This window comes from Haliaeetus leucocephalus, unplaced genomic scaffold, assembly GCF_000737465.1.
Source record: "Haliaeetus leucocephalus isolate CR32 unplaced genomic scaffold, Haliaeetus_leucocephalus-4.0 Scaffold251, whole genome shotgun sequence".
Lineage (NCBI taxonomy): Eukaryota > Metazoa > Chordata > Aves > Accipitriformes > Accipitridae > Haliaeetus > Haliaeetus leucocephalus.
The window spans coordinates 164,061-180,318 of NW_010972687.1; the positions used below are offsets into that span (position 1 = coordinate 164,061).

Below are 16,258 nucleotides of genomic sequence, written 5' to 3' on the forward strand. Positions count from 1 at the left end.
ATCATTTAGACATTGGGTTCTAACTAATCATAGAAGCATAGAATACCAGGTTGGAAGGGACCTCAAAGATCATTTGGTGCAACCTTTCATGGCAAAAGCAGGATCTAGACAAGATGGCCCAGCAGTTTGTCCAGCCAAATCTTAAAAGTGTCCAATGTTGGGGAATCCACCACTGCCCTGGGGAGATTATTTCAACAGCTGATTGTTCTCATTGTGAAAAATTTTCCTCTTGTGTCCAACCAGAGTCTCCCCAGAAGTAACTTGTATCCATTACACCTTGTCTTTTCTGTGTGACTCCTTGTAGAAAGGAAGTCTCCGTCTTCTTTGTAGCCAACCTTTAAATACTGGAACATGGTGATAAGGTCTCCCCAAGCCTTCTTTTCTCAAGTCTGAACAAACCCAGATCTCTCAGCCTTTCCTCATATCACAGGCTTCCCAGTCCTCTGATCATCTTTTGTGGCTCTTCTCTGGACCCTCTCCAGCCTGTCCACATCTTTTTTGTATAGCAGGGACCAAAACTGAACACAGTATTCCAGGTGTGCCTTGACAAACACCGGGTAGAGTGGCATAATGACTTCTTTATCTCTGCTGGTGATGCCCTTGTTGATGCAACCCAGCATCCTGTTGGCTTCCTTTGCTGCAGCAGCACACTGTTCACTCACACTGAGCTGCTTGTCCACCAGGACCCCCAGGTCCCTTTCCACAGAGCCGCTCCCCAGATGGGTAGATCCCAGCCTGTGCTGCACTCTTGGATTATGTTTTCCCAGACCTTACATTTGTCTTTGTTGAACATTACAAGGTTCTTGTTAGCCCACTCTTCCAGCCTATCCAGGTCTTCCTGCAGGGTGGCTCTCCCTTCCAAAATGTCCACTTCCCCACTCAGTTTGGTATCATTGGCAAACTTCATCAGGGTATACTTGATCCCATGATCCAGATCACTTAGAAAGATATTAAACAGCATTGGGCCCAATATTGATCCGGGGGGGACCCCACTTGTGACAGGTTGCCAGTTTGAAAAGGAGCTATTATCCACCACCGTCAGAGAGTGGTCTGTCAGTCTGTTCTCCGCCCACCGCACAGACCACTTGTCTAGACTGTAATGCATTGGTTTCTCTGGGAGGAGGCTCTGGGAAACCATATCAAAAGCCTTGGAGAAATCCGGGTAGACAGTGTCCGCTGCTCGCCACACATCAACTGAGCAGGTTACTCTGCCATAGAAGCACATCAGGTTTGTCAAGCATGATTTGCCCTTGGTGAAACCATGCTGGCTTTTCCGCAATCCCATGCTTCATTTGGCTTGTGATAGGCCCCAGGAGGATTCGTTCTATAACTTTCCCAGGGACTGAAGCAAGACTGATGTGCCTATAATTTCCTGGATCCTTCTTTAAGCCCTCCTTGTAGATGGGCGTGACGTTAGCCTTCTTCCAGCATACTGGGGTCTCCCCTCATCTCCACCACTTCTTAATGGGGAGCAACCTCGCAACAATGTCAGCCAGCTCTCTTAACACCCTTGGGTGGATATTGTCAGGGTCCATCCATTTGTAGGGGTCAAGCTCCTGTAATAGTTCACATACTAACTCTTCCTTCACTGATGGTCGGTCTATGTTTGCATCAACCTGGATTTTTGCTCCCAAGGCCTGGGACCCAACAGTGCTGATAAAGACAGAGATGAAGTTAGTGTTGAGAACCTCTGCCTTTTCAGCATTGCTGGTGACCAGTTCACCCCTCCTGTTCAACAGTGGGCCAATATTTTCCTTCTGTTTCTGCTTGTTTACGTACCTGAAAAACCCTTTCTTGTAGTTTTTGATATCTCTGGCCAATTTCAATTTGAGCTCAGCTTTTGCTTTTCTAACTGCATCTCTGCACACCCTGGCAATGCCCTTGTAGTTCTCAACAGGTATTTGTCCACTTTTCCATGTCTGGTACGCTTCTCTTTTCGGTTTTGAGCAGACTCAGAAGGTCGCAGTTAAGCCAAGGGGGTCTCTTGCTCTGCCCGCCTCCCTTACCTTTAAAGGGCATGACTGGTTTTGTGCTTCCAGGATAGTGTTCTTGACAACCTTCCAGCACTTGCTAGCTCCTTTATCCTCCATAGAAGCTTCCCACGGAATCCCTCCCGATCAACCTCTGAGCTAGCTGAAGTTTGCTCTTCTAAAATCTAAAACCTTTGTCTTAGCACTAACCTTCAGCATGCTCAGCAGGATCCCAAACCCCACAATATTGTGATCACTGCAGCCAAGACTATTACTAACTGAGATATTACAAAGCAGGTTTTCTTGGTTTGTGAGTACCAAGTCCAGCACTGCCTCATTCCTCGTTGGCACATTGTTTTTGGTTTGTGTGGCAGGATTTTGGTAGCAGCGGAGGAGGTACAGGGATGGCTGCTGTGAGAAGATGCTAGAAGCTTGCCCAGCTCCAAGACAGACCCACCTCTGGCCAAGGCTGAGCCCACCAGCGACGGTGGTAGCGCCTCTGGGATAACATACTTAAGAATGGGACACCTGCAGCAGAGAGGGGAGTGGGATGTCAGAGGACACCCTCTACAGACACTGAGTTCAATGAAGAAGGAGGGGGAGGAGCAGCGCCGGAGGAGGGGATGCCCCTGCAGCCCATGGTGAGACAGCAGGCTGTCCCCACCCAGCCCATGGAGGGGAGCAGGGGAGTAGATGCCCACCTACAGCCCATGGAGGACCTCAACACCAGAGCAGGTGGATGCCCCCAAAGATGGCCATGACTCCATGGGAAAGCCCGTGCTGGAGCAGTCTGTGCCTGAAGGACTGCAGCCCGTGGAAGGGACCCACACTGGAGCAGCTCTTGAAGGACTGCAGCCCATAGGAAGGACGCACACCAGAGAAGTTCATGGAGGACTGTCTCCTGTGGGAGGGACCCCACACTGGAGCAGAAGAGTGAGGAGTCCTCCCACCGAGGAGGGAGGAGCGGCAGAGACAATGTGTGATGAACTGACCCCAGCCCCCATTCCCTGTCCCCCTGTGCCGCTGGGCGGGGGAGGAGGTAAAGAAAATTGGGAGTGGAGTGGAGCCAGAAAGGAGGGAGGGGTGGGGGAAGGTGTTTCAAGATTTGGTTTTACTTCCCATTATCCTGTTTTGATTTGATTGGTAGTAAATTAAATTGATTTTGTTTTTTCCCCAAGTTGAGCCTGTCTTTTGCCCGTGACCAGAATTGGTGACTGACCCCTCCCTGTCTTTGTCTTGACCCACAAGCTTTTTGTTATATTTTCTCTTCCCCAACCCACCGGGGGGGAGGAGCGATTGAGCGGCCTAGTGGTGTTTTGTTGCCGGCTGGGCTTAAACCACGACACACATCTAAGATTTGTATGAGGAAGCAGTCCTCTACACATTCCAGGAACTTGATGGATGACATTTGAGCTGCTGTATTGTTCTAACAAAAGTCTGGGTAATTGAAGTCACTGTAAGAACCAGGCTCTGCTGACCCAAAGCTTGCTTAAGTGACCCAAATATTGCTTCGTTGGCCTTATTGTCTTGGTTTGGAAGTTGGTAGCAGATGCCTACTCTAAGATCCTCCTTGGAGATGACCCCTCTTCATCTTGACCCAGAGGCATACGATAGGGCTTCCACAATCGCCATAGTTGACTTCTATATATTCAAGGTTCTCCTTAACATGAAGCGTGACTCCTCCACCTCTTCTTCCCTGCCTGTCTTTACACAACAGCCTATAGCCATCCATCATGAACCTCTTAAGACACTTCCAATCTAACTGTAAGATCTAACTGCATTCAAACTGCTCCACGAGTTTGAAACAGCATGCCTTATCTTCTGGGAAAAACAGTTACAAATTCCAGGCAATTGTACGTACATGCCAAGGCAACACAATGCAGGCTAATGGTTTAAATGCAGATTCTGGATACAAATGTATTTATTAAGTTCTGCTTAACAGTCAATGCAAGAGATACATTAACTCCAGGGAATCCAGAGAGAAATGAAAGGAAAGAAAAATCTCTATATAAAAATCTATACACAGAGTGAAATGACTTAAATTCAACAAACAGGACTTGCAAGGGAGAGAAGCATTCAAAAGGACAGTGACAAATAGTCACAGATACTGTATAAACGTAAATTGAGACCATATCTGAAACTTTCTCATGCTGACTAGACAATCCTGTTGGATGGATAAAAAAAATGGCAGAACTCAGTCAAAATAAGAAATTAGTCAAGAAAGGAATTCTTAAGAAAAGAAGGAAGGAGTGAATAAAGAAAACCATTGGGAAGGGAAAGGCAGCTATCAGGAAGGGAGTATCTTCCCTTGACATGGTGTATATTAACCAGTTTGAAGATACCATTTTGGTTCCTGTTTTCAGGTTTTACCTCCCACCCACCAAACAAGCAAGGGACTATCAGTGGAAGCAAAGAACACCAGAAGTTTCACGGTCAGAACCACTTCAGCACTTGAACAAAAACATTTCAGGACTGGGAATTACATAAGAAGGTGTTCAAGTACACAGAACTACTCTTGTTATAGTTCTCAGAACAGCATATGCTAGAGTGACTGTTTATTCTTAGAAAAGACAGATGTGTAGCTCCTAAATAATTAAGACTGCACATGAAGTAGAACTTGCACTTGAGTAACAGTTTAGAACAGGCACTTTGGTGGGAACAAACACCAGCACCATTCTTAGACTGCCACTTTGACTATTAAAAAGCTTTGGCTTTGTGTCATAAGAAGATTCACATTTTTCTTTCCTTGAAAGGCCTCTATTCATGAATGATTAATGCCCAACAAAAGAAGTAGTTATGTAACTTTGATCAAACCAATACACATACAAATAGAATTTCTGCTTCATGCCCATCTTGTTCACTGCCACAGCAAGGGACTACATCTGAAAGAGTAGCAGATAGCACAGTACCGTATTTTATTAATGAGAGAGGATAAACCATTCAAAAACCAAACCAAAACAAAAACCACACCCACACACAAAAAAAAAAAAAAAAAAAAAAAGGCAGGTAACCTGGCAATGTGATTTCAGGAGGAGAACTCTGGATCATGTTTCAAGCTCATAAACAATTTCTGCAGGATTTCTGCAAATTCAAAAGAAGACCTACAGTCTCTGGGGGGCAGAATGTAAGACCTTCTACTAGTATGGTGCAGACCTTACCTACAAGGTTACCTTCTCGTTAATTTTCACTCCTATTCAAGAGTACCATTAGTAATCACCCATGGGGTTAACAGAAAAGCAATGTTATGCAATCAGTCAGGATACTTTAATAACCATTTTCAAACAAATTGATAGTAGTTACAGCATGCTGAAGGCAATTGCTGGCCCATAGTCAATTGTCTGTGAATCACTCTTACAAGTTAATCCCAACAAAGGCTGGTCACCCAATATCCCCTTAGTAAATGACTAGTTTTTGTCAGGCTTAAAATGAAAACAAAACAAACCTTGGAATTTGTCTCAATACAAACACTTGTCTTGGTCTTATTTCTTTATTACTATTTTGTGATTAAGAATGGAATCCAAGGAAGAGACAAAAAAGCTGCTCCTCAAGCCTTAGGGGAAATGTTCTTGATTCATCCATTTTATTACTACAAAAACATATTTATTGGAATCCACAAATGCAAATGGAAAAACAGAACTCTCTCACGCATTTTCCCTTACTCATGCACCTCTTTTAATGCCCGTGAAGGCAGCAAAATCTAGTTTCAAACCTAAGTCCGTTATTTCTTTCAATTCTTCTTGAATATTCTCGTGCTGTAGAGCAAGCAAAAAAATTCAGCAACCTTCTGTGCCACACATTCTCTCTTTTAGAGACTGAAATAAATTTTTCTTCCTATTAGCCTCATGCAGAGGTTCAGAACATGGCTCTGAGTCCATGTATCAGCTGTAACTGTACAGCTGACAGTATACAGTGACTGTACAGTGATTCTTGGATCATTTAACCTATTATCAACACCTTCTGAAGCTCTAAGAAATGGAAGGATGAGAATAATCAGCAGGATAAACAACTGCAGCTGATGAATTTTAGACTATGAAACTAATTGGATTTGTAGCAAATGGTGCACACTGTGACAACTGCCTTTGCTACCTAAAGGTTAACAACAAAGCAAAAGTTTTACCATCCTCCCCTTGCTGATTAGGGTATTACTGTCTACTGCACAGGTGCTTTGGTGGTTTTTGTACTGAAAATGAAGACAGAAACCCATAAAGATGTTGCCAGTTTCAAACTAAACTGCCTTTTATTGGCTCTGATACTGTGGATGCTAATGTGCCAGGCCAGGATCTGTCCTCCTTGGCAGCATACAACAGCATAGACTTGAATGGGCGTAGGCACACAACCTCATCTCTCTCAGACCAGTCAAGGTCTTACTGGCTTACACTAATCTTCACTTCCAATGCTACTGCTGAAAAGGAGAGACCTGCTCTTTCTTCTCCAGTCCCCCAGATTTATGCATTGGTACTCCTCCCACTGTGCCAGCAACAGTTTCTCTGTGTCCAGCCAACCACTTACAAAAGAGCTGATAAAACTACAGGTTTTCAGCAGGATTAGTTCCCCGATTCACATAAGCACTAACATCAGCCACCCAGCTGAATAAAAAAATATCATACCCTCAACAACATAAAACAAATTGGATAGGGCTTATGTTTGTCCTTCTACTGGCTGCAGGAGGACAAGTGAAGTCTGAACTAGCAAAAAGCCTACCTCCTCAAAATTAATGTGTCATCACCTCCTGAACACATCTCAATGGACACTGAGTTTATGCTAGCTCAGTGCTTTGTGCCATATGGTCAGCACACTCTTGTCTTGTTAGTGGGAACCCTGGATTTCTCTCCAATCCACAACCAGAATCAGGTACAGTCTCTCCCCACTCTAGGTTTTCAACAAAAGTTAGTTCAGGAGAGAAAATCAAGACTTTCACACAAATTCAGGTTAAACTGCAACTTATGCAGATAGTGAGAAGAAAAGCATGAAACCATGTGATTAAGTATAATGTAAACTACAACTCCTGAAGCCATGCAAACTGAGAAATTGCCCATTCTGTGTACTACTGCACCAGAGTGCTAGTATTTCAAAGCTGTTAGGGACATGTCTCTTCCACCTACCATCAGTTGCCTGTTAAATGGGAACAGATCAGCAAAGGGAAAAGAGCTGCAATTCAGGAAGAGTTGTACTGGGGATAAAATGCTCCAAGTGAAGTCCCACAATTTCTAAACTGTTGAGACAAAAAGCCTCCCAGACAGACTCTGCTAGAACCAGTTCCACATTCAATGAATGGGATCACCCTACCTCTTTAGATTGCTCTATATGCAAGTAATAGATTAGCAAATAATAGAGGAATTTATTGTAATGACTTTGTTATTTTTACCTCAAGCTATGAAATGCCTTCACTGTATCTCATAATACTTATATAATTCCACCTTTAGTATTCCCACATTTTCTATTTTTGTCAGTCTGCCTTGCTGTCCACAATACGAACATATTCAAAATTAAATTTAATTCTTTGTCCTGTCTACTGCCTCTCCACAGTTTTATCCCTGCATATAAAAGGTTAAATTGTCTTCATTCTGATGAAATGTAACTTTTCTCCTTTCTGTCAAAAGTTACTATAGATTTTCTCTGTATTTGTCATATGACATTGCTAAAAGGCCTGTAGAGAGAAAAAATTATATGCAGAGTCATAAAGCATAACAACAAGTTACAGGATGAAAACAGAATATAATACAGAACAGCAACAGTTAGGTATGTGGAATATCTGCATCACCGATAAAATATTCTAGCACCCAATGTGCTGTCTCATGAATTGCTGTTCTCTACAGATGGGTCTTCCACTCCCTCTACATCATCCAAGCTGAAATCCTTTTTCAGAGTAGCAAAATAAATGAGAACTTAAATCCTTTCAAATCGGGTATTAAGTTTGCACATGATCCCACAGATGTACTAAGCAGTACTTTAACATTGCTTTTGCTACAGATAATTGCTTTCAGGCTAATTCTGTAAAATTTAATTTGCTATTTTCATAAAAGAAAGGTGTTAATCAGGTACACATAATGTATGTAAAGGTAGTTTACATTCAGCTAACAAAAAATCAACTGAACTGAAGCTATTTAACAGCTGTGCAAGTTAGGGACAAGGCTGGTGAAAGGAGTGGAAAAGTTTGCCTTTTAAAAAAAATGAAAAAAATCCAAGGATGACAAAAATACAGGTACTATAGTTCCAGAAAGTATATTATACATTGCTCAATAATTATTTCCATTAGAGTGTCAAGGCTGTAAATGGCTGGCAAACCTAACTAACCACTGATGTGACAGTAAAGGATTGGTTCTGAGTACATAGTGCACAAAGACTTCAGATATGGTAAACAGCTTTTAAACAAATTTTTTTGTATTTTCTCTATATTTGTATGGGACTATTAATGACAGAAAACAAATCATTTAATGAACCATGAGCAGAGAGGAACTGAGTGGGCTGTAGGCTTCATTTAATTTAGTAGAAGTTCCCTTCTACTCTCATTCACAAAGTTTTTTCCCATTCTTTTAACTCTCAATTGTTCTTTGCTAAGTCTTTATGTATTCCCCACAAGCAGCTCATGAAAAATATAACTCTAATATTCTTGCCTTCTTTAAAAGTAAATATCCTAGGGACATCCTTTAGGACTGCGTGGATGTAAACTTTGTCCTTGTTTATCTGTTCTCCGTTTTTATAGCTCATTTTATTGCAGCTGAAGTTTGGCCTATGAACTTTCTGGGGCAAAGATGGTGATTCTTCCAGAAGACATCTGCCTTATTGCAGGTGCTATAAAGCAATGAAAAAAAGGTGAACTCTGCCTCAGCAACTCCAACTCATTATCACTCTGGAAGGCAAGATGATGTTTGCTTTCTTTCACCCTCTGTACTACTGTCATTCAAACAGGTTTTAAAATCTGCCTAATGAAACGGTAGAGATACCTAGTTATCAGAGTTCTATGTAAGACATAGGGACAAAAAGGCATCTGAGCAGAAGCCACCACTGATTAACACTGTTCTGCAGCCATGCTTCCCACAATGTAGCTGCCATTAGTTCATTTCTGTCTACTGCTGTCTGTGGAGAAGCCTGCTCATCTCCCTCACCAGCCCACTCTGCTGCTTAGCGGGACTTAATGACTGGTGCAATAGCTGCCTTCCTTCAGGCAGCATTCTCAGTGAAGTTAAAAAAGAATAAAATACATTAAATCCACAGGGTCTCGCTTAGTCAAAATGATTCAAGCCACATGGGTTAAGCCAGATGTGAATTTTCTACTACAAGTAAGCATTTGTTCTTCAGTTATAGTGGTTACCGTAAGTACCAGGAATCCACACACACTATCACTCCCATGCAAACACAGTTTATCTTTTCCAGACTCCTGAAAAGATACAAAGTCTCTATAAATTGTGTAAAACCTTAAGCCAAACCACCTGAGATGAGTGCCTATTGAAAAACAGTATGTCATCTTCAAGCAGCATTTAAAAAGAGCTCTCTTTGAACATTAGGAAGTTGCAATTAGATTCAAGATGTATGTGTGGTTATTGCCTAGTCCACTGCCTCTGCACTAGAGCTCTCTGGTCTTTGAGTGCCTGCTGTGCTTACAGTCCCATTGAAACAACACTTCTTGCAGCTGCTTCTGCTGAAGCTTCTGGAGGTGGCTACCCTATCTCAGCATGCTCTCTGCAGCTGCCGTATTTGAGCTATCAATTTCCTTTTACATTACATCACAAACAAGGACATAAAAATAGAATTACTAGAAAATCCCACTGACTGAACTAGTTTTAGTGTTTCTCCACAACTTGTAACCATGGGTCACTACAGCCACAGTACTCCTTCACTCTTCCTTCAGTTCACACTGTTTTTCTCTCTATCAAATATTTGACCAGCTGCTGCAGGTCACAGTTCATGAAGGTGGACTTCTGCCCATCATCCTCACCTCTGGATCTTGCTGCTGGGGGGGGCAGGTCTAGGGGTTTGTGAATGGCTTTTACTACGTTGTTCTTTCTTCCTACAGAACAAAAATACCTTAGTGCTGCTAGTCTGCTTTGCAAGAAGCAGCTGTGACCTCCAGAGGAAAAACTACCCAATGTTTTTCTTATACTAAGGCAATCTATAACTCAAAATAACCAGAAAGACAGACAAGTATTTATTTGTACAATGCAGATGTAATTAGAAATGGTCCCATAGACCTAGAAAAATGAAGGTATGCAGCAAAGAGCAGAAATATCCAGGGTGTATCTCTTCTTTCAGAAAGTTGAAATTATACTGGTCTATGCCACATTCTTTGGTCATTCTATTTCTTTGCACCCCAGAGCAAAGTCTCAATACAAACTAAGGCAGCACTACATGCTGCTCTATATAGTGTTGGCTGTGCTTTTTAAATTATACATATCAATAGCTGTGCTATTAAAATATAAACAGTAGAACTTATCTTTTTCTGGCATACTATGCTGAATGCTAACATAAATGCTAGATCATTAAACAAGTGCAACTGATAATATTTTATAATTTTTTCCCCCTCTTTATATAATTACTGTTCAGAGTTGGTAAAGGTAGTTTTCTTGTAGTTCTTTGAATAATTCATTCTTCCAGCTCAACTGCTATATCAGAATGATTTTCTGACCCAAGCTGAATCTGATCTCACTTTATTTTCCAAAATTGGATTCAGGTGACTTCATGGCTTTCAATTAATTTTTTGTCCATTTCAAAACATTTATGCCAAAGTTTCAGAAGGGGTCATGAATCCAAGTGCTTTGGTTCTTCCCTTTATCTCTCCAAGAAAAAGAATTTGAGACCTGTAAAGTTGGTAGTAGCCATTGCTCCAGGCAAAGCCAGTGCAGACAGTCACTTCAATATCTTTACAGAAGTAAAAAGTGCTCAAAAGTCTGCCATTGAAGACATAGGTCCCAGTGCAGCAAAAACTCCAGTAGCGAAGTTTCAATGTCTGCAAGAATAAGTACCCTATGTGCAGACATGAGATGCAGGCCATAAGCCAATGCCAAAAGTGATGCAGCAATGCTGCTCATACATGTTTGCAAGGTCTAACAATAGGTAGCTGGCTTCCTTTATCCAAGCAAATTCCCTTTGCTCCTGGGCAAACTGACTCACGCTTACGATAAGCAGTTTTGAACAGGTTACATAAAGTGCTTGTAATACACTAAGCAGAAGAGCCACAAGATATGTAATAATGAGAAACAAAGTGTAATTGTATACATGTGTGGCAGCCTTCGGATTACAAGTAGAGATTCTGGTAATCTAGTCACAGGTTTCCACGAGTACACTATATATATCTGCTTTGATTTCTGGTATGGTTTTCTTTGACACACTTAATGTGCTTTGACAGACATGTCTGTGCCCCATTCTTGCCACCATACTAGTATTAAGCATCAGAATGCTACTGAAATCTGTTTTGTCAGGAAGCAGATTTAGGGACTACTGTGTGATACATATGCAGCTTTTGTGTTGCGATGTCGTCAGCAGCTTCTCACAACAAAGTCTGGAAAGTATCAGGAAGAAATAAAAAAAAGTGGCTATTGCATACTCCAGAATTCAGTGATAAGACTGTGATGGATATCCAAGAGAAGCTACAGTCTGGTGACTGCATTTTGTTGCCAGGCTCCCTTCCTACCTTTGCTTAGGATCTTCAAGCATGAAATGGAGCAAATAACTACAGCCTGTCCTCCCCCACCCCCCTGCCCTCTGTTTCTCTCTGAAAAAACAAACAAACAAACAAACAAAAACCCAAACCAAGCCAAACAAACCCAACCCAAACGAACGAACAAACCAAAAAAAGCCCATCCTCAAAGAGCTGGCCACAGTTTGCATAATCTAAGATTTCTTTGATCTCAAAGTTATTTGAATTGTCTACCTTAAAAGCTGCATTGAATACGTATCTGTGAAGTTTCTCTTCCATTAACTAAGTTCTTTGATTAAAAGTGGCTGAAATTTTTTAGGTGATATTCACACTGTAAACTCAGCAACTTCCTGAAATTTACAGATACAAAGAAAAATCAGGAGGAGTTTCAGAGACTGTAATGCTTGTAGCAAATGACGGCAGCTGAACAGCCCAATAGACCCACCTTAAATAACACCATTTTAAAGAGAGGATACGCAAGGGAAGGTTGTGGTTTTCAAAAGAAAAGCAAAACCAAAACCAAACAAACAGAAAGTTGTGTTCCATCATCTCTCAAGGACTTTGACTAAAGAATATTAGACAATTAAAAGCCAGAAGAGCATTTATGTCAGACTGCAGTGGCAGAAAAACCCGAAGTTAAAAAAAAAAAAAACAACCAACCCCCCCAACCCCAAAACCCGAGCTGAATGAAGAAGCATGATTCATAATAGAAACTGTGCCATTGTCTTGGTCTGTTTATGCATTTCAGAGTCTCAAAGGATATTGTAGCAATGCCCGTGCAAGGCCTCGCACAAGGTTTTAATAATATAAGACATTTTCTTGGAGCTCCAAGGTGTTTACATTCATGCATGTGGCAAGTCAGATTTTCTTCTGCCAGGGAAGTGGGCCAAAACTTGACTATTGTAGGAAATTGAAGAATTGCAGATTTAATTAATTCAGATAAAGATGTTACCTACCTCTATTTTAGCTGAGCTGAACAAAATCGTAAAGAAAATATTGGAAGAATCTGAAGTCCCAGAAATGCAACTGATAGGCCTACAGACGACTTATTATTCCGGAAAGCTTTAACCTGGATGAAGTCAGAGATGCTTTCCTGGAGAAAGTTTGTTTTTACCCAACTGAAGTGAACTTTAAAACAATGAAGAACAGTCATTACTCCAGATGTTTGTAATATATGGATAGCTCTTATAACTAATCTACATAGATTCATGACACATTTGGAACATATTGCTACTGCACAGCAAATATACCAGAGATCAGGAATAAACTTTTCCATTATAAACAAGATTCCTTCTTCCCCCAGGATCAACAAGTAACACCTTTGGGAACTCTCCCAAGGCCAAACTATGCTAAAGAGTTACAGCCGGCCAAAAGACACTGATGCATACATACAGGGAAAGGACAAGCACATTTTGAGGATTGTCCATTTTCACCAGTGCATGATTAAGATGCTTTTTCTTAGCACAGAGCTACAAACTTATTTATCACAGCTAACTAGTCAACAGAGATGAGCTGCGCTGGATGAGAACATCACCCTCAGCAGTGCACACCTTGACAGTACAAACAGAGTGCAAAAGGCAGAATTACAGAATGAAGAGGGTGTGGATTAAGGAGTGTTTAGTTCCCATTCATTCTCCATCTGCTGCAGCAACCGAGTCCCACACCACTAGGTGCAACTGCAATGTCCTTTCCACACTAGTCAGTCCAGTCCAGCTGCTACTCAAAGCAGTATCTACATCATCTGCTCCAGAGTCTTCAGAAGTAAGGGGGAGTGAACCACAAGGTAAAGAATGTGAAGGTTTTCTACATGCCCCAGCAGAAAACTGTTTTTCTTCAAACAGCTGTTAGAAATAATTTGTTTTCTGATGGAAATGGCTTTTAGTAGGCCATCATTCACCTCTGTATCAATGGGACAGATTGTATTGGCTAAGGTAAGCAGTTTCATTTACACTAGATAAAAAACACCTTTATCTCCAAGACAAAAATACTAATTTTTTACACTTGCATAAAACAGATTGATTAAAAAAAAATCAAGTATTTGCAATTATTTTCTCTATTTTTCCCCCAGGTTTCTCTTATAAGATAATGCACAGTTCTCAGTAAGGGATATTTACATTTCCAGATCAAGCAACTAAAACATTGCTTAATATATATTGATTACTTTGGCTTATTTCCCATTGGATCTGGCACAAGAAAAATGCCTCTAAAGCCAAAATATGTATTTAATTTTCTCTTATGGGTCATTGGATTTTACATCACAAAGCAGATGTTCTCCATGCATCACTTTTCCTGTTTGTATGCAATTTATATATATATATATATATATATGACTTAAGCTGAGCTGACATAATCTTTGCATGCTATTATGAAAGATGAATGGACACAGGTTATAATTAAGTAAAATGCAAAATTGTTTAAAACAAAAGGTTATTTTGCTTTTTAGATCAGATTCAGGATTGCTCCCCCTCACCCCCCACCCAATGCAAGGAAAATGTAACCTTTCAGCAGGGCAGTATCAATGCATCCCTTATCCCTACAGATTTCATTTTATTTTGGGTGTTATAGACATTCCAGCATGCATCTGAGTATCATGTAGTTTTTGCCACAAAGCGACTGCAGATCCTGAATCAGCAAGCCCCTTTGCAAGTGCTGGGAGAGGATGAAGAGGCACATTAGCATTTTGCTCTGTGAGAAGATAAAGAACCCAAGGAAGATTTTAAAGTGAAGACCAAACCACACAGCTCATGACATAATTACTGTTACCGAGTCCTCATGTAGAACCAGTGGGTCCCACAACAGGAGACAATGGCAGGATGACCTTAACTCTTCCTTCACTAATCTCTCTGCTTTGCAAGGGTGACCTTTTACCCACGGTGAGATTGAGACTGAAACTGTCATCACATGTCAGGATGACTATCTCTCAGAATTGTCACTAGAAATCCCTTGAATTACCCACATAAAACTTGACATCACAAAACTTTTCTAACGTCTGTGTTTCTGAACTACATGCTAGCTACTGATTCTACTTCCAGCTATACTACTGTTCCATTGAAACCCTCCATGCCCACATCTCATGACACAACTTCTTTGGCTACCAGACGTTTTCAGGGGAGCACATCACCCGTAAGAATATTCCAGGTCAAAGATATATACCACTACCTCAGGTCCCATGCCACAAAAGTCCTTCACAAACTTACTCAGTCCCATTTTAACAGCAGTTATACAGCTGCCCTTGTGCTATACATTAGAGGTCAAAGCAGAGCACAGTAAAAACCAGAATTGCCACAATTCAAGCCAAGGTACTGTCCTTTGCTTTTCTAAGCTGAACAGCACAAGCTTCTTCACCTTTATCATGGTTTGGGTTTGGGGTTTTTTTTGAAAAGCAGAAGTGAAGCCTCTGAGCAATGAGTATGGGTTAGCAAGCACGGTGTGACTTCAGAACTGCACGAGTACCTCGCCTAAGTGTTTCCACTGCGATCAACAGCAGTGGTAGATGGGAACAGGAGCTGCCCGAGTAGCTGAAAAAGCACCAGCTGAAGAAACAAGCTCTTCCCCAGCCCAGATTTCTGGAGGAAGTGGCACAGGAAGTCACAGAACAGAACTGCAAGTATTTTCCAGCCAGACAAACCAAGTGCAACAACCCATGACTGGAGAACTGTAAATGCAATACCTGTATAAAAGAGTGAAGAAAAGTGATGTGGGCAATAAAAGACAGGCGGGTCTTAACTGTAAACAAGACTTCAACAGAGCAAGATCTCCTTGTGAAAGTTACTTAAAAATATGGAATTAAACGGGAAATGGCATGAAATGCCTCTGTCAAACACAGGTCCTGCCAGGCTCACCCTGTAACCAACTTTCTAGACATATGCAGTGGATTCCTCTGGACTTCTGTAAAGAATATGAAACAATGTTACATGGAATATCTGAAGAAGGTGAGAATTAACAGGAAGTGTAAGGCTTGCAAGGAATTTGGCTTAAGAGGAGAGATACATTGTTAAAAGTTAAAGCATCAGGCAAAAGCATGCTACCAGTAACCCCTGCATGGATAAATTGTGAGGTCAAAATTTATTAATTTTTTTATTAACATTATAGGAAAAAGCAGGAGCATAATGATAATATTTGGTAATAACACTAAACTATGGGGCATATGCAACACAGGATCCTGAACACAGAACTGAGGGTGTAAGTATAAGAAAAGGAATTAAACCGCCATAAAAGACAAGTACAGACAACTGGTGGTTCAAGGGAAAGGGCAGAATTTGGAGATGATAGTCACAGTGATCTCCTGATGTGATGTGGTTGTGAATCCTAGGTTTTGTCAGAGATATGTTTCCAGTAAATACACAGAAGAATTTGTCCCATGGTGAGATGTCTTTACAAGGCTTCCTCTAGAATATTGTGAATTTAAGAGCTGAACAGGAACAGAGAATAGCATGTAGGATGACTGGGGCGAATGGACACTCACCTGTGGAGGGACTACCAGGATTGGTCTTGTCTAGTCTAGCAATATAAAACTGCAAAAGTGTCCACCTCAGGCACTGAATTTCTTTTCCTTTCTCGTACTAGATGTCAAAAACAATTTAGACTTCAATATTTTAATGTCACAAGCTGGGAGACTGAACATAACCTATATCTAAAAAGAAAAAAAGCATTT

General features: G+C 41.2%; 1 protein-coding gene across 1 annotated transcript in view; it reads right to left on the reverse strand.

Annotated features, from left to right (window-relative positions):
* The window catches only part of PIP5K1B (phosphatidylinositol-4-phosphate 5-kinase, type I, beta), a 120,321-nt gene that overhangs the window by 69,804 nt on the left and 34,259 nt on the right, over nt 1–16,258 (reverse strand). The gene's annotated exons all lie outside the window — the stretch shown is intronic.